Below are 20,876 nucleotides of genomic sequence, written 5' to 3' on the forward strand. Positions count from 1 at the left end.
ATTGGCCCAGCGTCGTTCAGGTTTGACCCGGGGTAGGCCGTCATTGTAAATAAGAATTTGATCTTTAATTTAACTAGGCAAGTAAGTTAAGGTTAAATAAAACATATAAATAAATGAATTAACTCTCCAGTCAAAGACCAGACAGATCATTTATCCTGGTCGCTAATTAACTCTCCAGTCAAAGACCAGTCAGATCATTTATCCTGGTCGCTAATTAACTCTCCAGTCAAAGACCAGTCAGATCATTTATCCTGGTCACTAATTAACTCTCCAGTCAAAGACCAGTCAGATCATTTATCCTGGTCACTAATTAACTCTCCAGTCAAAGACCAGTCAGATCATTTATCCTGGTCACTAATTAACTCTCCAGTCAAAGACCAGACAGATCATTTATCCTGATCACTAATTAACTCTCCAGTCAAAGACCAGTCAGATCATTTATCCTGGTCACTAATTAACTCTCCAGTCAAAGACCAGTCAGATCATTTATCCTGGTCACTAATTAACTCTCCAGTCAAAGACCAGTCAGATCATTTATCCTGGTCACTAATTAACTCTCCAGTCAAAGACCAGTCAGATCATTTATCCTGGTCACTAATTAACTCTCCAGTCTAAGAATAACCACAGCAGACTAGGGAAATTCTACAATAACAGAACTATGTAGAGAATGTAAAACTGTATACCAAATAAAAACCATTGATTTAAAAAAAATAATTAATAGGTTAAAAACAAACCACACAACTCTAAGCACAATGGCTACTTAGAACAATTAACACTGAAATAAATTACATTTTAGTGGAACAAACTGCAGATGCAAAGTTTGGTAACAGAATTACAGTAAAATCTCCCTCACGTTTAATTCTGCTACAGAACTTTGGATCTGAAAAGGATCTTACTGTAAAATGTGATTTTTTTTGGTACAATTTTCAGTGGCACTTGTAATTTTGTCTTATTTATTTATTTTGCTCCTTTGTGCCCCATTATTTCTATTTCTACTTTGCACTTTCTTCCACTGCAATTCTACCATTCCAGTGTTTTACTTGCTATATTGTATTTACTTCGCCACCATGGCCTTTATTGCCTTTACGTCCCTTATCTCACCTCATTTGCTCACATTGTATATAGACTTATTGTTCTACTGTATTATTGAGTGTATGTTTGTTTTACTCCATGTGTAACTCTGTGTTGTTGTTTGTGTCTAACTGCTTTGCTTTATCTTGGCCAAGTCGCAGTTGTAAATGAGAACTTGTTCTCAACTAGCCTACCTGGTTAAATAAAAAAAAAATATATTTTTTTTAATTCAGTTAGTATGGAATTGACCACTAGGCGTTAACCTGTTGGGGGTAGGGGGCAGTATTTACACGGCCGGATAAAAAACGTACCCGATTTAATCTGGTTATTACTACTGCCCAGAAACTAGAATATGCATATAATTATTGGCTTTGGATAGAAAACACCCTAAAGTTTCTAAAACAGTTTGAATGGTGTCTGTGAGTATAACAGAACTCATATGGCAGGCAAAAACCTGAGAAGATTCTGTACAGGAAGTGGCCTGTCTGACCATTCCTTGAGCTTCTTGACTCTGTTTATTGAAGACTGAGGATCTTTGCTGTAACGTGACACTTCCTACGGCTCCCATAGGCTCTCAGAAGGCGGGAAAAAGCTGAATGATGTAATTCCAGCCACTGGTTGAAAAACATTAGCGCTTTTGGCAAGTGCTCTATCAGAGGACAATGGGCTGAGGCGCGTACGCAGTCGACCCCATGTTTTATTTTCTTTCGTCTTTGAACGTAAACACGCTTTCCCGGTCGGAATATTATCGCTTTTTTACGAGAAAAATGGCATAAAAATAGATTTTAAACAGCGGTTGACATGCTTCGAAGTACGGTAATGGAATATTTAGAATTTTTTTGTCACGAAATGCGTTGTGCGCGTCACCCTTCTTTAACATTCGGATAGTGTCTTGAACGCACAAACAAAACAGAGGATATTTGGACATAACTATGGATTATTTTGAACCAAACCAACATTTGTTATTGAAGTAGAAGTCCTGGGAGTGCATTCTGACGAAGACAGCAAAGGTAATAACATTTTTCTTATAGTAAATCTGACTTTGGTGAGGGCTAAACTTGGTGGGTGTCTAAATAGCTAGCCCTGTGATGCCGGGCTATCTACTGAGAATATTGCAAAATGTGCTTTCACCGAAAAGCTATTTTAAAATCGGACATATCGAGTGCATAGAGGAGTTCTGTATCTATAATTCTTAAAATAATTGTTATGTTTTTTGTGAACGTTTATCGTGAGTAATTTAGTAAATTCACCGGAAGTTTGCGGGGGGTATGCTAGTTCTGAACGTCACATGCTAATGTAAAAAGCTGGTTTTTGATATAAATATGAACTTGATTGAACAAAACATGCATGTATTGTATAACATAATGTCCTTGGGTTGTCATGTGATGAAGATCATCAAAGGTTAGTGCTGCATTTAGCTGTGGTTTGGGTTTATGTGACATTATTTGCTAGCTTGAAAAATGGGTGTCTGATTATTTCTGGCTGGGTACTCTGCTGACATAATCTAATGTTTTGCTTTCGTTGTAAAGCCTTTTTGAAAACCGGACAGTGTGGTTAGATTAACGAGAGTCTTGTCTTTAAAATGGTGTAAAATAGTCATATGTTTGAGAAATTGAAGTAATAGCATTTCTAAGGTATTTGAATAACGCGCCACGGGATTCAACTGGCTGTTGAGTAGGTGGGACGATGTCGTCCCGCCGACCCTAGAGAGGTTAAGAGTTTAAAATAAGTTTCTTATTTCAAAAATGTAAATATTATATATATATATATCTAGCTATGGACCCGTCTACCAGGGATTGGGTCAATTCCATTTATCTAGCTACGGACCCGTCTACCAGGGTTTGGGTCAATTCCATTTATCTAGCTACGGACCCGTCTACCAGGGTTTGGGTCAATTCCATTTTAATTCAATTTCATTCAGGAAATACATGAAAAAGTTTTTTGATTCAGAATAAAAAACATAATTAAAAATGGAATTTGGTTTCTGAGATAGACTGGAATTGACAGCGTTGGGCCAGTAACCGAAAGGTGGCTGGGTCGAATCCGAGCTGGCCACGTAAAAAATAAAAACATTATCGATGTTCCCTTGAACAAGGCACTTAACCCTAAACGCTCCTGTAAGTGGCTCTGCATAAAGAGCATCTGTTAAATGACTAAAATGTCAAACAAAATGAAGGGGGAAAAAAATGAAAAATGTAGAAGGGCCGATGGCCACACACCAACATGGGATTTGACAGTCAAACTATCCCTTAAAATAGCAGCCAACCGTTGTCACTGTTGATATCCTCTATGTCGCGTCGTAATTCGTTTAAGAAAACAAACAAAACAAAAAACAGATGTCTGTTACCTGTCGTGGCAGCCTTCCTAAACCAACATCCGATGTTCCAGAATATAGATATAACCCTTACTGTCGTGGCAGCCTTCCTAAACCAACATCCGATGTTCCAGAATATAGATATAACCCTTACTGTCGTGGCAGCCTTCCTAAACCAACATCCGATGTTCCAGAATATAGATATAACCCTTACTGTCGTGGCAGCCTTCCTAAACCAACATCCGATGTTCCAGAATATAGATATAACCCTTACTGTCGTGGCAGCCTTCCTAAACCAACATCCGATGTTCCAGAATATAGATATAACCCTTACTGTCGTGGCAGCCTTCCTAAACCAACATCCGATGTTCCAGAATATAGATATAACCCTTACTGTCGTGGCAGCCTTCCTAAACCAACATCCGATGTTCCAGAATATAGATATAACCCTTACTGTCGTGGCAGCCTTCCTAAACCAACATCCGATGTTCCAGAATATAGATATAACCCTTACTGTCGTGGCAGCCTTCCTAAACCAACATCCGATGTTCCAGAATATAGATATAACCCTTACTGTCGTGGCAGCCTTCCTAAACCAACATCCGATGTTCCAGAATATAGATATAACCCTTACTGTCGTGGCAGCCTTCCTAAACCAACATCCGATGTTCCAGAATATAGATATAACCCTTACTGTCGTGGCAGCCTTCCTAAACCAACATCCGATGTTCCAGAATATAGATATAACCCTTACTGTCGTGGCAGCCTTCCTAAACCAACATCCGATGTTCCAGAATATAGATATAACCCTTACTGTCGTGGCAGCCTTCCTAAACCAACATCCGATGTTCCAGAATATAGATATAACCCTTACTGTCGTGGCAGCCTTCCTAAACCAACATCCGATGTTCCAGAATATAGATATAACCCTTACTGTCGTGGCAGCCTTCCTAAACCAACATCCGATGTTCCAGAATATAGATATAACCCTTACTGTCGTGGCAGCCTTCCTAAACCAACATCCGATGTTCCAGAATATAGATATAACCCTTACTGTCGTGGCAGCCTTCCTAAACCAACATCCGATGTTCCAGAATATAGATATAACCCTTACTGTCGTGGCAGCCTTCCTAAACCAACATCCGATGTTCCAGAATATAGATATAACCCTTACTGTCGTGGCAGCCTTCCTAAACCAACATCCGATGTTCCAGAATATAGATATAACCCTTACTGTCGTGGCAGCCTTCCTAAACCAACATCCGATGTTCCAGAATATAGATATAACCCTTACTGTCGTGGCAGCCTTCCTAAACCAACATCCGATGTTCCAGAATATAGATATAACCCTTACTGTCGTGGCAGCCTTCCTAAACCAACATCCGATGTTCCAGAATATAGATATAACCCTTACTGTCGTGGCAGCCTTCCTAAACCAACATCCGATGTTCCAGAATATAGATATAACCCTTACTGTCGTGGCAGCCTTCCTAAACCAACATCCGATGTTCCAGAATATAGATATAACCCTTACTGTCGTGGCAGCCTTCCTAAACCAACATCCGATGTTCCAGAATATAGATATAACCCTTACTGTCGTGGCAGCCTTCCTAAACCAACATCCGATGTTCCAGAATATAGATATAACCCTTACTGTCGTGGCAGCCTTCCTAAACCAACATCCGATGTTCCAGAATATAGATATAACCCTTACTGTCGTGGCAGCCTTCCTAAACCAACATCCGATGTTCCAGAATATAGATATAACCCTTACTGTCGTGGCAGCCTTCCTAAACCAACATCCGATGTTCCAGAATATAGATATAACCCTTACTGTCGTGGCAGCCTTCCTAAACCAACATCCGATGTTCCAGAATATAGATATAACCCTTACTGTCGTGGCAGCCTTCCTAAACCAACATCCGATGTTCCAGAATATAGATATAACCCTTACTGTCGTGGCAGCCTTCCTAAACCAACATCCGATGTTCCAGAATATAGATATAACCCTTACTGTCGTGGCAGCCTTCCTAAACCAACATCCGATGTTCCAGAATATAGATATAACCCTTACTGTCGTGGCAGCCTTCCTAAACCAACATCCGATGTTCCAGAATATAGATATAACCCTTACTGTCGTGGCAGCCTTCCTAAACCAACATCCGATGTTCCAGAATATAGATATAACCCTTACTGTCGTGGCAGCCTTCCTAAACCAACATCCGATGTTCCAGAATATAGATATAACCCTTCTGCAGGAGCTCATCTAACCAGCCACGTAAAGGTTATAACCCTTCCGCAAGAGCTCATCTAACCAACCACGTAAAGGTTATAACCCTTCCGCAAGATCTCATCTAACCAACCACGTAAAGGTTATAACCCTTCCGCAAGAGCTCATCTAACCAACCACGTAAAGGTTATAACCCTTCTGCAAGATCTCATCTAACCAACCACGTAAAGGTTATAACCCTTCAGCAAGAGCTCATCTAACCAACCACGTAAAGGTTATAACCCTTCCGCAAGAGCTCATTTAACCAACCACGTAAAGGTTATAACCCTTCCGCAAGAGCTCATCTAACCAACCACGTAAAGGTTATAACCCTTCCGCAAGAGCTCATCTAACCAACCACGTAAAGGTTATAACCCTTCCGCAAGAGCTCATCTAACCAACCACGTAAAGGTTATAACCCTTCCGCAAGAGCTCATCTAACCAACCACGTAAAGGTTATAACCCTTCCGCAAGAGCTCATCTAACCAACCACGTAAAGGTTATAACCCTTCCGCAAGAGCTCATCTAACCAACCACGTAAAGGTTATAACCCTTCCGCAAGAGCTCATCTAACCAACCACGTAAAGGTTATAACCCTTCCGCAAGAGCTCATCTAACCAACCACGTAAAGGTTATAACCCTTCCGCAAGAGCTCATCTAACCAACCACGTAAAGGTTATAACCCTTCCGCAGGAGCTCATCTAAGCAACCGCGTAAAGGTTAAAGGTTATTCCAAGTGTCCCTGTGGCCTGTGAATAGTGTTAGTTTAAGCAGAGCTAAACCCCAAACCATTAGCTTCCTGTTCTATTGATTTCAGTGTGACGTCGATGGACGTGATTAACAACAACAACAATAAAGTGTTGCGTTACTCTTACTGCGTTGGGCGACCCACTAAAGAAAAAAAAGTGGGGGGAAAGCGTAATACTTCAAAATGAAGCTAGCAGTCCTTTAGGAAATTGTTCTCTAAACAGTGATAAACACATTATTCCCAGAATCCTGTGTGTTTTTTGTTGTTGTTGTTAAACTGTGTTGGTTGAACCTCATCTCCCCGCTCTCGCGCAATTGATTTCCCGTGTGGCTCAGTTGGTAGAGCATGGTGTTTGCAACGCCAGGGTTGTGGGTTCGATTCCCACGGGGAACTAGTACGGAGAATAATTTTTTTTTAAATGAAATGTATGCATTCACTACTGTAAATCGCTCTGGATAAGAGCGTCTGCTAAGTGACTAAAATGTAACATTTCAACGTGATATGAGTTGGCTATTAGGTGTTGCTTTTCTCTTTTGTGTTTTTAGTAGCGAACTGTCTTCTGTAGGTTGTTCGCTAACCTGTGATGGAAACTGGAGAGGTTGTTGCTGTTGTGTTAGTTTCATCCGTACGTACAACCTGATTTCCCCCCTTATCGATACCAGGGATTTATTGCCACTAGTTGAAACAACAGGGTTTTTGGTGAATGAAGTCATGTGATTACCAGGTAGTACATGTTATGTTTATGGTTTCAACATATCAAACCGTTTCCACATATTTGGTTATTGATCTGGACACGTTAAAACTGTTTTGACATTCGGTTATTGATCTGGACGCGTTAAAACTGTTTTGACATTCGGTTATTGATCTGGACACGTTAAAAACTTGTTTTGACATTCGGCTATTTATCAAACGTCTTGTCAACAGGAAGCAGAAACAGCATCATTTTCAACATGAATTTCCAAAAGGTATTGTACTTTTTTTTTTTTTATCAGAGGGGAAAAACTGCTGAATGAGTCCAAAAACATGCTGCAATCAGGGCCTCACATTAACACCTACCACCTGCCAAATACAGATAGATTTTGGCAACGGCAGGTACGATGTCTATTTCACTAGCCACGTTGGCAGGTGGTCAGAGCTCTACAGTGCGAGCATTTCATTCACATTTGTGAATAAAAATAGTCAAGTATGATCACATTTATAGTCAAATGAATGCTGCAGTAGCTGTTTTCAAAGTATTTTTTGCCATTTTGTTTCATAGCTAGTAAATTAATAGCACAAAGTCAAAGAACTAGAAATCTTAAATAAGCCTATTCCACCTCACGCTGCAACACTTCCTTGTTGGGGGGCTGTGGGCACGTCAAGAGCAGAGTGAAATATTCATTTTTTAGAAGTGTGGGCATGCAAGTTCATCTAATTTACTTGAAAAGAAAGTCAACTGAATTGAGACTTTATCCTCGTGTTTCTTGGTCTATTTACATTGTTTAGTTTACAAGCTAGGATGTTTTTCCAAAATGTTTGAGTTTCAACTGTTAAGAGAAGACAACACTTGTACTAGTCACATGACAAGTCATGTTACCATGGTAACCTGCTGCCCTTAAAGGGGCAGGCACATTTTTTTTTGTCTCATCTGTGACATTTTGGTTAATAGACAAAAAAATATGAAACTAAACAATATACCGCATTACCTCTTACTAGTAAAACATTTGTTTTAGAAACATTAAAATGCATGCTGATCTGTTTTTTTTGTGTTTCACTGGTATAATTTTAGGGCCCCAAAAATATTTTGGCTGGTATTATTTATTTTTAAATCTACTTGCCACAGTGGCTGGTGGACCCAAAAGTACATTTTATGCCCTGACTGCGATTTATTTATTTTTGAAGATTTACCAGAAGTAACCAAAACGGGTTTGCCATGCCTACTACATGTAACCTAGTACATGATGTACTATGGGCCTGGGCAGAGCCAATGAGCATGTTGACCACATAGAGACGTTAAAAGAAATGTGGGAAAACGGTTGCCCCCACCTCCCACTAGTACAGCAGGCGTGAGGCTGGAGCAACACCGCGCGCAAACTAGCTAGCTAACGACACCGAGCGCAAACTAGCTAGCTAACGACACCGAGCGCAAACTAGCTAGCGAGCGACACCGCGCGCAAACTAGCTAGCAAGCGACACCGCGCGCAAACTAGCTAGCTAACGACACCGTGTGCAAGCTTGCTTGTTAGCTAGCACACGATGTCGCCCCGCCTCCCGTCTGCCGTGTACCGTCGGGGCCATGGGCACTGTCTACCGGTCATCCCCCGCCTCCCGCTAGCAACACTGTGTACTAGCTTCTAGTTAGCACACGGTGTCACCCCCCCAGCATCCTGTGTACCAGAGAAAACCGTGCCCGACAGCTAGCTTGCTAGTCAGCTAAGACAGTGTTGCTCCCGGCTAAGCTAGCACACGCCTGCCGTCACCGTCGTTAACAGAACTGTGGAAAAACAGAGCCCGACAGGCGGGGGCGAAGGTCACGACAGATGTGTACTAGCTATATGTAACAGTATTGCTTCCATCCCTCTCCTCGCCCCTACCTGGGCTCGAACCAGGGACCCTCTGCACACATCGACAACAGCCACCCCACGAAGCATCGTTACCCATCGTTCCACAAAATCCGCGGCCCTTGCAGAGCAAAGGGGGAAACGACTACTTCAAGGTCTCAGAGCGAGTGACGTCACCGATTGAAACGCTATTAGCGCGCACCACCACTAACTACCTAGCCATTTCACATCGGTTACATATAGCTAGCTACGGTTATTGCTTCCCGCCTCTTCTGTGGGGTTTATCGGCAGTTGGCATCCAATGTTATGGCGCATTACCGCCATCTACTGTACTGGAGCGCCTCAGCCTCCCGCCTATGTACTGAAGTCATAGCCTAAAAAAAAATCGACCAATAGAAGTATATAAAAGAGGGGATCCTGCAGATACAGGAACGCCCCGAATTGCTGGCTGCAGGTGCACCCTTATCGGTCAGCTAGCCAAACGTTAATAAGAGTTTAAGCCTGAAAGGAAAATAAGAGGGTTTTGATCGGTGTTGATCGGCCATTAGATGGTTTGCTAACCAGCTTAACATGGCCACTGACTGTACTGGCTGGCTCTGCGAAAGGTGTTTATTCACACGGCGTTAACAGCTAACTAGTAAACATCACACATGTTTAAAATGTATATGTATTACTTTAGGAAACACTTGTTTGGTTTGATAGAAGAAGAACAGCCAAAATCGATAACTAGCTAATGCAATGTAACTAGTTAGCGCTAGACTACTCCTGTGCATAAAATCTCGGTTGTTTAGCTAGCTAACAGGCTAACTAAAACAAAATACAGTCTGAAACACCGGGACAATAGCTTGCTGGTTATCAAAACAACCCAAGGACAAATAAGATATTTTTTGTACACTAAAGTTATTTGTTAATAAACCTGTGCCGTGGCTACAGTGAGGACATTCTGCAGCCGCGTATCCAAGCGACAACTTGGTTGAATTTATGCTAACTAGCAGTTAGCCTAACTAACATTCTCTTAACTAGCTATTGGTAAAAAAAACGAAATCACAAATCGATCAAACAGTTAAGCAGAAATCTTAACATCTATGTGTTGGCAATGTTGATGAAATTAAGTTACCAGAAAAATCGCCTTATATTTGACGCCCTTTAATTCTGCACCATCGTCTTGTCTGCAAGGCAACGTAGCCAACATTTAGCTAACTAGCTAGCTAGCCAACAGAACTTTCACACCGGGTCATCCACAATACCGGTAATATTAACTAATCAAAATCGTACAGTGGCCTTTCAATCCTTTTTTTTTTAAACAGTCGTTTCGCTATTTTCTTCCATGGAAAGAAAAACACACACAGTACCGCGTAACTACGACTTATGTAGCTAACATGTTCATTAGAAACGGGCTAACAAGCTAGCTAGGTAACCAACCAGCGGGCAAACTGAACTACGACTTATGTAGCTAACATGTTCATTAGAAACGGGCTAACAAGCTAGCTAGGTAACCAACCAGCGGGCAAACTGAACTACGACTTATGTAGCTAACATGTTCATTAGAAACGGGCTAACAAGCTAGCTAGGTAACCAACCAGCGGGCAAACTGAACTACGACTTATGTAGATAACATGTTCATTAGAAACGGGCTAACAAGCTAGCTAGGTAACCAACCAGCGGGCAAACTGAACTACGACAAGCTTTCCCCCGGTTACCTGCGTAACACATCGATATACTGGCTAAAACAATAAACAACACGATAACACAATCTAGAAGAAAAAAAGCCTTACCTCATACAATATAAAGTGCAACAACAGAGTGGAAATGGAAGCCGGCTAAAGACTAAAGAAATTCAACGCATTTGCCGCTTTTACGAGAGGAGCCATTTGTCCTGTACCATCGCCATTTTCTTCACTCGCTAACCTTTTTTTTGTGTGTGTTGTGTGTGTGTTGCTTTCCCCCTCTTCTCGCTGTGTGTGTTCAGGGGGGGCTGCAGGAAACTAGTTTGCTGGAGCACCACTTCCTCTAGAAGCCACACAGAGACACACACAGACCCAAAATGGAGGCTTTGGAGTAGAGGACTTTAGTGAGTGCTAAAAGTCTATCTTCTCCAGAGTTATAGTAGAGGACTTTAGTGAGTACTAAAAGTCTATTTTCTCCAGAGTTATAGTAGAGGACTTTAGTGAGTGCTAAAAGTCTATCTTCTCCTGAGTTATAGTAGAGGACTTTAGTGAGTGTCTATCTTCTCCTGAGTTATAGTAGAGGACTTTAGTGAGTGTCTATCTTCTCCTGAGTTATAGTAGAGGACTTAGTGAGTGCTAAAAGTCTATCTTCTCCAGAGTTATAGTAGAGCACTTTAGTGAGTGCTAAAAGTCTATCTTCTCCTCCTGAGTTATAGTAGAGCACTTTAGTGAGTGCTAAAAGTCTATCTTCTTCTCCTGAGTTATAGTAGAGGACTTTAGTGAGTGCTAAAAGTCTATCTTCTTCTCCTGAGTTATAGTAGAGCACTTTAGTGAGTGCTAAAAGTCTATCTTCTTCTCCAGAGTTATAGTAGAGGACTTTAGTGAGTGCTAAAAGTCTATCTTCTCCAGAGTTATAGTAGAGGACTTAGTGAGTGCTAAAAGTCTATCTTCTTCTCCTGAGTTATTTATAGTAGCTAGACACTGTTTTATACTGGTAGTTAGTGTTGAGTGAAGAAATACACTACTTCAAATTCTAAAAAGAGGGTTTGTTTTGAATACTAAGTTGATTACAGTATCATTCACACAACTTAGGTTACAAGGTTACCAAAGTCCAACAGTTGATAAGAGTTAAGTTCTTATCAGTAAGTTATTGACAACAAAACAATAACGCAAATCACAATTTGATTATGTCACATGCTCCGAATACGACAGTGAAATTCTTACTTCTTTACAAGCCCTTAAAGCAACAATGCAGTACAGAAAATAACTGTTAAGTCAAAAATAAAAGGCGATCTTTATAAACTCTCTACTCCAGATCACCTGCAGGCTGCTCTCAATGTTATTGGGAAATAGCCAGTGGTGTAAAGTACTTAAGTTAAAATACTTTAAAGTACTACTTAAGATATTTTTTGGGGGAGTATCTTTACTATTTATATTTTCGCTTACTTTTACTTCACTACATTCCTAAAGAAAAGAATGTACTTTTTACTCCATACATTTTACCTGACACCCAAAAGTACTCGTTACATTTTGAATGCTTAGACAGGACAGGAAAATGGTCCCATTCACGCACTTATCAAGACAACACATGGTCCATCCCTTCTGCCTCTGATCTGGCGGACTCGCTAAACACAAATGCATCTTTGGTCAATTATGTCTGAGTGTTGAAGTGTGCACCTGGCTAACCATACGATTTAAAAACAAGAAAATGGTGCCGTCTGTTTAAAAGAAGGAATTATTTAAGTATTTATACTTTTATTTTGATACTTTAGATAGTATATTTACAATCAAATACTTTTAGACTTTTACTCAAGTAGTATTTTACTGGGTGACTTTGACTTTTACTTAAGTAACTTTCTATTAAGGTATCTATACTTTTACTCAAAAATGACATTTGGGTACTTTTACCAACACTGGAAAATAACCTAAAACTAGTGTGCAGTTCAGTTTTCAGGACCGGTGTCAGACAGAGATGGTGACAGATTCTGTCAATACAAGATAATACTCAGATCATAGATGAAAAGGGGGGAGGGCTGGGAAAGAGATGACTTCCTGGTGTAACTCTTAAAGTATGAGCCAATATAGCACAAATGTATAACTGACCAGGGGAGAGCTGTACAGAGTACACAAACACGGAGAGAAAAAGGACAGGACTAAAGGAGCCTAAATGTTAATCCTTATAGTTCGATCTATAGCTAGAGGTCTCCTGATATCTCCAGGAGTGAGAAGTATCATTTTCTGAAATCTGTCGTTGTCTAGTCATTGTCTTTTTGTAAACTAGGGGCCCATCTTCTTTAAATTTGGGGCGGTAGCGTAGCCTAGTGGTTAGTTAGAGCGTTGGACTAGTAACCGAAAGGTTGCAAGATCGAATCCCAGACCTGACAAGGTACAAATCTGTCGTTCTGCCCCCTGAACAAGGCAGTTAACCCACTGTTCCCCAGTAGGCCGTCATTGAAAATAAGAATTTGTTCTTAACTGACTTGCCTCGTTAAATAAAGGTAAAAAAAAAAATAGCTGTCTGTCTTTCTAGTGGCCTATTTGGTGTGTGAACTGCTCATAACTTGTAGCTGATTGTTGACGCATCAACCAGGATTAAAGGGATACTTTGGGATTTTGGCAGAGGACCCTTTTATCTCCTTCCCCAGAGACAGATGAACTCGTGGATGTCTCTCTACACACCAAGTCACTCAGCTCCATCATATCCTCACATGGTCTCTCCTATCACTGCTATGAGGATGGCCCTCTCCTCTTCTCTCTATACACCAAGTCACTGGTCATATCCTCACATGGTCTCTCCTATCACTGCTATGAGGATGGCCCTCTCCTCTTCTCTCTACACACCAAGTCATTCAGCTCTGTCATATCCTCACATGGTCTCGCCTATCATTCCTATGAGGATGACACTCAACTACTTTTCTCCTTCCCCCTTTCTGACACCCAGATGGCGACACTCATCTCTGCGTGCCGGGTCAAATATCTCAACATGGATGTCGGCCCACCGTAAGCTCAACCTCGACAAGATAGAGCTGCTCTTCCTCCCCGTTGGAAGGCCAGCCCGCTTCAAGACCTCTCCATCATCACGGTTGACAACAACTCCACGTTGTTCCCCTCCAAGAGTACAATGAAACCTTGGCGTGACCCTGGACAACACCTGCAAACATCAAAGCACTGACTTGTTCCTGCAGGTTCATGATGAAATCTTCAAAGAGTATTAACCCACCACCAACTTGCCTTTCATTTAACTAACCCATTCATTTAACTAACCCATTCATTTAACTAACCCTTTCACTTAACTAACGCATTAATTTAACTAACCCATTCATTTAACTAACCCTTTCATTTAACTAACCCATTCATTTAACTAACCCATTCATAAAAGTACACAGTGATGCTCCTTCTTTCCGAATAAATATCGAAGGTCTTATTCTGGTGGCATGAAAATCGATGCTTGTAAGTCGCTCTGGATAAGAGCGTCGTCTGAATGACCAAAAAAATGTAAGGACATTACATGTTTATTTATTTTATTTGTATTTATTTCACCTTTATTTAAGCATGTAGGCAAGTTGAGAACAAGTTCTCATTTACAATTGTGACCTGGCCAAGATAAAGCAAAGCAGTTCGACAACATACAACAACACAGAGTTACACATGGAGTAAAACAAACATACAGTCAATAATACAGTAGAAAAATAAGTCTATATACAATGTGAAAAAATGAGGTGAGATAAGGGAGGTAAAGGCAAAAAAGGTAAACTGGAATGGTAGATTTGTAGTGGAAGAAAGTGCAAAGTAGAAATAGAAATAATGGGGTGCAAAGGAGCAAAATAAATAAATAAATACAGTAGGGGAAGAGGTAGTTGTTTGAGCTAAATTATAGATGGGCTATGTACAGGTGCAGTGATCTGCTCTGACAGCTGTTAAAAGACGAATTGGCTCTGGGAAACCAAAACAGCCAAATAGTCCCCATCTAAACGTGAATCGCTTCTCTAATTGTGGTACTGTTTCTAGAAAACATAAACCCCTCTACTTTCATATAACGTAAAAAAAAAAACATTCTCACAAATGCTAAATACACACTTACAATACAGTGTTTTATCACAGTTGCAGCTGACAGTATGTTTCCATGACAACTCATTTGTCTTCCGTTTACACACACAGGTGTTTCGGAGACGCAGATTGCTAATTAGCACAGGTTGTCCACTCTTGTCTTCAGTCTGTTTTACGTAAACAAACGCTCTAACATGGAAATATTTTCCCCAGTGGGAACCCTAACCCTATAAAAAGGTGTGTTGTTTATTTAAAGGGATACTTTGGGATTTTGGCAATGAGGCCCGGACTTTATCTACTTCCCGAGAGTCAGATTAACTCACGGATACCATTTTTATGTATCCAGTATGAAGGAAGTTAGAAGGTAGTTTCACAAGCCAATGATAACTAGCATTAGCGCAATGACTAGAAGTCTATGGTATCTACTAGCATGCTAGCAGACGAACTCACGGATACCATTTGTATGAATCCAGTATGAAGGTAGTTTCACAAGCCAATGATAACTAGCATTAGCGCAATGACTAGAAGTCTATGGTATCTACTAGCATGCTAGCAGATCGAACTCACGGATACCATTTTTATGTATCCAGTATGAAGGAAGTTAGAAGGTAGTTTCATGAGCCAATGATAACTAGCATTAGCGCAATGACTAGAAGTCTATGGTATCTACTAGCATGCTAGCAGACGAACTCACGGATACCATTTTTATGTATCCAGTATGAAGGAAGTTAGAAGGTAGTTTCACGAGCCAATGATAACTAGCATTAGCGCAATGACTAGAAGTCTATGGTATCTACTAGCATGCTAGCAGACGAACTCACGGATACCATTTTTATGTATCCAGTATGAAGGAAGTTAGAAGGTAGTTTCACGAGCCAATGATAACTAGCATTAGCGCAATGACTAGAAGTCTATGGTATCTACTAGCATGCTAGCAGATGAACTCATGGATACCATTTTTATGTCTTTGCGTGAGGTTTGAAGAAAGTTGCTAACTAGCATTAGCGCAATGACTAGAAGTCTATGGTATCTACTAGCATGCTAGCAGATGAACTCATGGATACCATTTTTATGTCTTTGCGTGAGGTTCAAGAAAGTTGCTAACTAGCATTAGCGCAATGACTAGAAGTCTATGGTATCTACTAGCATGCTAGCAGATGAACTTATGATTACCATTTTTATGCCTCTGCGTGAGGTTCAAAGAAAGTTGCTAACTAGCATTAGCGCAATGACTAGAAGTCTATGGTATCTACTAGCATGCTAGCAGACGAACTCACGGATACCATTTTTATGTCTCTGCGTGAGGTTCGAAGAAATTTGCTAACTAGCATTAGCGCAATGACTGGACTTGTATGGGTTATCTGCTAGAAGATACTAGAGATACGCTCCTTATGTTTCCAAAACCGTACCGCCAAGCGATGCGTGTAAACGTTTAGAGCAAGCGTCGGGGCTCTTAGCATCTTCTGCTTGTGGGAGTGTTGCTAAGAGCCCGATGCTAACTACCTTTAGCGTCTATTAACGATGGTATCTTCTGATCGGGCAGTGTTGCTATCGTTAATAGGTGCTAAGGGTAGTTAGCATCGGGGCTGTTAGCAACGCTGCCCCCCCGATCAGAAGATACTATCGATTATAGGCGCTAAGGAAGTTAGCATCGGGGCTCTTAGCAACACTGCCCCGGTCAGAAGATACTATCGTTAATAGGCGCTAAATGCAGCTAGCATCGGGGCTCTTAGCAACACTGCCCCACTCAGAAGATACCATCGTTAATAGGCGCTAAAGGTAGTTAGCATCGGGGCTCTTAGCAACACTCCCCCGATCAGAAGATACCATCGTTAATAGGCGCTAAGGGTAGTTAGCATCGGGGCTGTTAGCAACACCTCCCCGATCAGAAGATACTATCATTAATAGGCGCTAAGGGTAGTTAGCATCAGGGCTCTTAGCAACACTGCCCGGTCAGAAGATACCATCGTCCTGCCTGTTTGGCCCTGTCCGGGGTATCATCGGATGGAGCCACAGTGTCTTCTGATCCCTCCTGTCTCAGCCTCCAGTATTTATGCTGCAGTAGTTTATGTGTCGGGGGCTAGGGTCAGTCTGTTACATCTGGAGTATTTCTCTTGTCTTATCCGGTGTCCTGTGTGTATTTAAATATGCTCTCTCTAATTCTCTCTTTCTCTCTTTCTGTCTTTCTCTCGGAGGACCTGAGCCCTAGGACCATGCCTCAGGACTACCTGGTATGATGACTCCTTGCTGTCCCCAGTCCACCTGGCCGTGCTGCTGCTCCAGTTTCAACTGTTCTGCCTGCGGCTATGGAACCCTGACCTGTTCACCGGACGTGCTTGTTGCACCCTCGACAACTACTATGATTATTATTATTTGACCATGCTGGTCATTTATGAACATTTTAACATTTTAACATTTTGACCATGTTCTGTTTTAATATCCACCCTGCACAGCCAGAAGAGGACTGGCCACCCCTCATAGCCTGGTTCCTCTCTAGGTTTCTTCCTAGGTTTTTGGCCTTTCTAGGGAGTTTTTCCTAGGGGGAGTTTTTCCTAGCCACCGTGCTTCTTTCACATGCTTTGCTTGCTGTTTGGGGTTTTAGGCTGGGTTTCTGTACAGCACTTTGAGAATATCAGCTGATGTACGAAGGGCTATATAAAAAAATAAATTTGATTTGAAATTTGAATAGGCGCTAAGGGTAGTTAGCATTGGGGCTGTTAGCAACACTGCCCCCCGATCAGAAGATACTATCGTTAATAGGCGCTAAATGTAGTTAGCATCGGGCTCTTAGCAACACTGCCCCACTCAGAAGATACCATCGTTAATAGGCGCTAAAGGTAGTTAGCATCGGGGCTCTTAGCAACACTCCCCCCGATCAGAAGATACCATCGTTAATAGACGCTAAGGGTAGTTAGCATCGGGGCTGTTAGCAACACTGCCCCCGATCAGAAGATACTATCAAGTTAATAGGCGCTAAGGGAAGTTAGCATCGGGGCTCTTAGCAACACTGCCGGTCAGAAGATACTATCGTTAATAGGAACTAAAGGTAGTTAGCGTATCTATGAATGGTATAACTCAGACCCTTGTGTGTGTGTGTGTGTGTGTGTGTGCTGTGTGTGTGTGTGTGACAGAACACAATGAAGTGACCATTGACCTGCCTGCAACAAAAACAACTCCTCTGCCTTCTCACCATCTCTTCATTAACTCTGTGAGTGTGTCACAGATAGACGGACGGAGAGGGAGACGGGTAGAGAGAGCGACAGACGGTCTTTATACTGTCAACACTACAACTATAAACCGGTCTTTATACAGTCAACACTACAACTATAAACCGGTCTTTAGACTGTCAACCCTACAACTATAAACTGGTCTTTAGACTGTCAACACTACAACTATAAACTGGTCTTTAGACTGTCAACCCTACAACTATAAACTGGTCTTTATACAGTCAACACTACAACTATAAACTGGTCTTTAGACTGCTCAACACTACAACTATAAACTGGTCTTTAGACTGTCAACACTACAACTATAAACTGGTCTTTAGACTGTCAACCCCTACAACTATAAACTGTCAACCCTACAACTATAGACTGGTCTTTAGACTGTCAACACTACAACTATAAACTGGTCTTTAGACTGTCAATACTACAACTATAAACTGGTCTTTAGACTGTCAACCCCTACAACTATAAACTGTCAACCCCTACAACTATAAACTGTCAACCCTACAACTATAGACTGGTCTTTAGACTGTCAACACTACAACTATAAACTGGTCTTTAGACTGTCAACACTACAACTATAAACCGTGGTCTTTAGACTGTCAACACTACAACTATAAACTGGTTGGACAGACAGTCAACCCTACAACTTATAAACCGGTCTTTATACAGTCAACACTACAACTATAAACCGGTCTTTAGACTGTCAACACTACAACTATAAACTGTCAACACTACAACTATAAACTGGTCTTTGGACTGTCAACACTACAACTATAAACCGGTCTTTAGACTGTCAACACTCGACAACTATAAACCGGTCTTTAGACTGTCAACCCCTACAACTATAAACTGGTCTTTAGACTGTCAACACTACAACTATAAACCGGTCTTTAGACTGTCAACACTACAACTATAAACCGGTCTTTAGACTGTCAACACTACAACTATAAACCGGTCTTTAGACTGTCAACCCCCTACAACTATAAACTGGTCTTTAGACTGTCAACACTACAACTATAAACTGGTCTTTAGACTGTCAACACTACAACTATAAACTGTCAACACTACAACTATAAACCGGTCTTTAGACTGTCAACCCTACAACTATAAACTGGTCTTTAGACTGTCAACACTACAACTATAAACTGGTCGGACAGACAGTCAACACTACAACTATAAACCGGTCTTTAGACTGTCAACACTACAACTATAAACCGGTCTTTATACTGTCAACCCCTACAACTATAAACCGGTCTTTTAGACTGTCAACACTACAACTATAAACTGGTCTTTAGACAGTCAACACTACAACTATAAACTGGTCTTTATACGGTCAACACTACAACTATAAACCGGTCTTTTAGACTGTCAACACTACAACTATAAACCGGTCTTTAGACTGTCAACATTACAACTATAAACTGGTCTTTTATACAGTCAACCCTACAACTATAAACCGGTAGGACAGACAGACAGGACAGGAAAAGGAACAGTCATAAACTACACTGAAAATAGAGCTATACAAAAATAGCACCACCACGTCACCTGCTATGTCGGATAAGGTTTATTTTCCTTGCATCTGTCCCAGTTCTTCCACGATTCTGGCGATCGTAAATGTTTTTTTTCTTCTTCTTCTTCCCAAAATCAACAATTCCCCGCATATTAATGCAGAGCTTACACATGTGATCAATTACTGGCATAAAACAGTCAAATCGTCGCAAATTTGTGTCGCGTAAAACTGACCCATCAGCGCACTAGAAAAGAGGCGCTCGCAATTTCAACCAATCACGGCACATTTACCGCATAATACGTTTCAATCAAGTCAAGAAACTTATCCGAATTGGTTCACAAATATCACAAAAAAATTACAAAATTACCAGGAAGTCCTGGATGGACTGATCTTTCCGATAGCTGGAGATCTGATGAGGTAGGGGTAGAGAGGTGGAGTATTGTGTTGATTGAATATTACCAGGAGAAGAAAAAAACCCACCTAGAATATAAATGTGTTTTAAATGAGATCAAATCACATTTTTGTAGACCGACAGTGAAATGCTTTACTTACAGGGTTTTTTTTTCCCAACGGCAGAGTTAAATATATAACAATCTTATAGAAATAGGAACAGTAACAAGTCAAAAATAACATGGCTATATACAGAGAGTCACCAGTACTGAGTCCACGTACCCCTGCATTAGTAATGAATAACAGTCAATAACAAGCCAAAATAACATGGCTATATACAGAGAGTACCAGTACTGAGTCCACGTATCTCCTGCACATTAGTAATGAAGTCACATTAAATAATAATAAGTCAAAATAACATGCACATATACAGAGAGTACCAGTACTGAGTCCATTTAATTCTGCATTAGTAATGAATACACAGTCACTAAACAAGTCAAAATAACATGGCTATATACAGAGAGTACCAGTAATTATCCACGCACCCCCGCATTAGTAATGAATACACAGTCAATAACAAGTCAAAATAACATGGCTATATACAGAGAGTACCAGTACTGGAGTCACGTAATTCTGCATTAGTAATGAACATAATAACAAGTAAAATAATATGGCAGAAGTATAGAGAGTATGTAATTGAGTCACGTAATTCTGCATTAGTAATGAAATAACAAGTAAAATAATATGGCAGAAGTATAGAGAGTACCTGTAATTGAGTCACGTAATTCTGCATTAGTAATGAATACACAGTAATAACAACAAACATAATATATATAGAGAGTACCAGTACTGAGTCACGTATTCCCCGTACTAGTAATGAATACAACAATGGCAACAAGTCAAAATAATGGTTATATACAGAGAGTACCAGTACTGAGTCCACGTACCCTGCATTAGTAATGAATACACAGTCAATAACAAGTCAAAATAATGGCTATATACAGAGAGTACAGTACTGAGTCCAATAAAATTTTGCATTAGTAACAACACACAGTAATAACAATAAAATAACATGGCTATATACAGAGAGTAC

General features: G+C 40.8%; 1 protein-coding gene across 1 annotated transcript in view; it reads right to left on the reverse strand.

Annotated features, from left to right (window-relative positions):
- The window catches only part of LOC123732103 (trinucleotide repeat-containing gene 6A protein-like), a 37,722-nt gene extending 26,954 nt beyond the window's left edge, over positions 1 to 10,768 (reverse strand). Inside the window, exon 1 of the mRNA XM_045711452.1 lies at positions 10,718 to 10,768. The gene's annotated coding sequence lies outside the window, so the exon portion shown is untranslated. The remainder of the gene's footprint in view (positions 1 to 10,717) is intronic.
- Positions 10,769 to 20,876: the final 10,108 nt, after the last annotated feature.

Source organism: Salmo salar, unplaced genomic scaffold, assembly GCF_905237065.1.
Source record: "Salmo salar unplaced genomic scaffold, Ssal_v3.1, whole genome shotgun sequence".
NCBI lineage: Eukaryota > Metazoa > Chordata > Actinopteri > Salmoniformes > Salmonidae > Salmo > Salmo salar.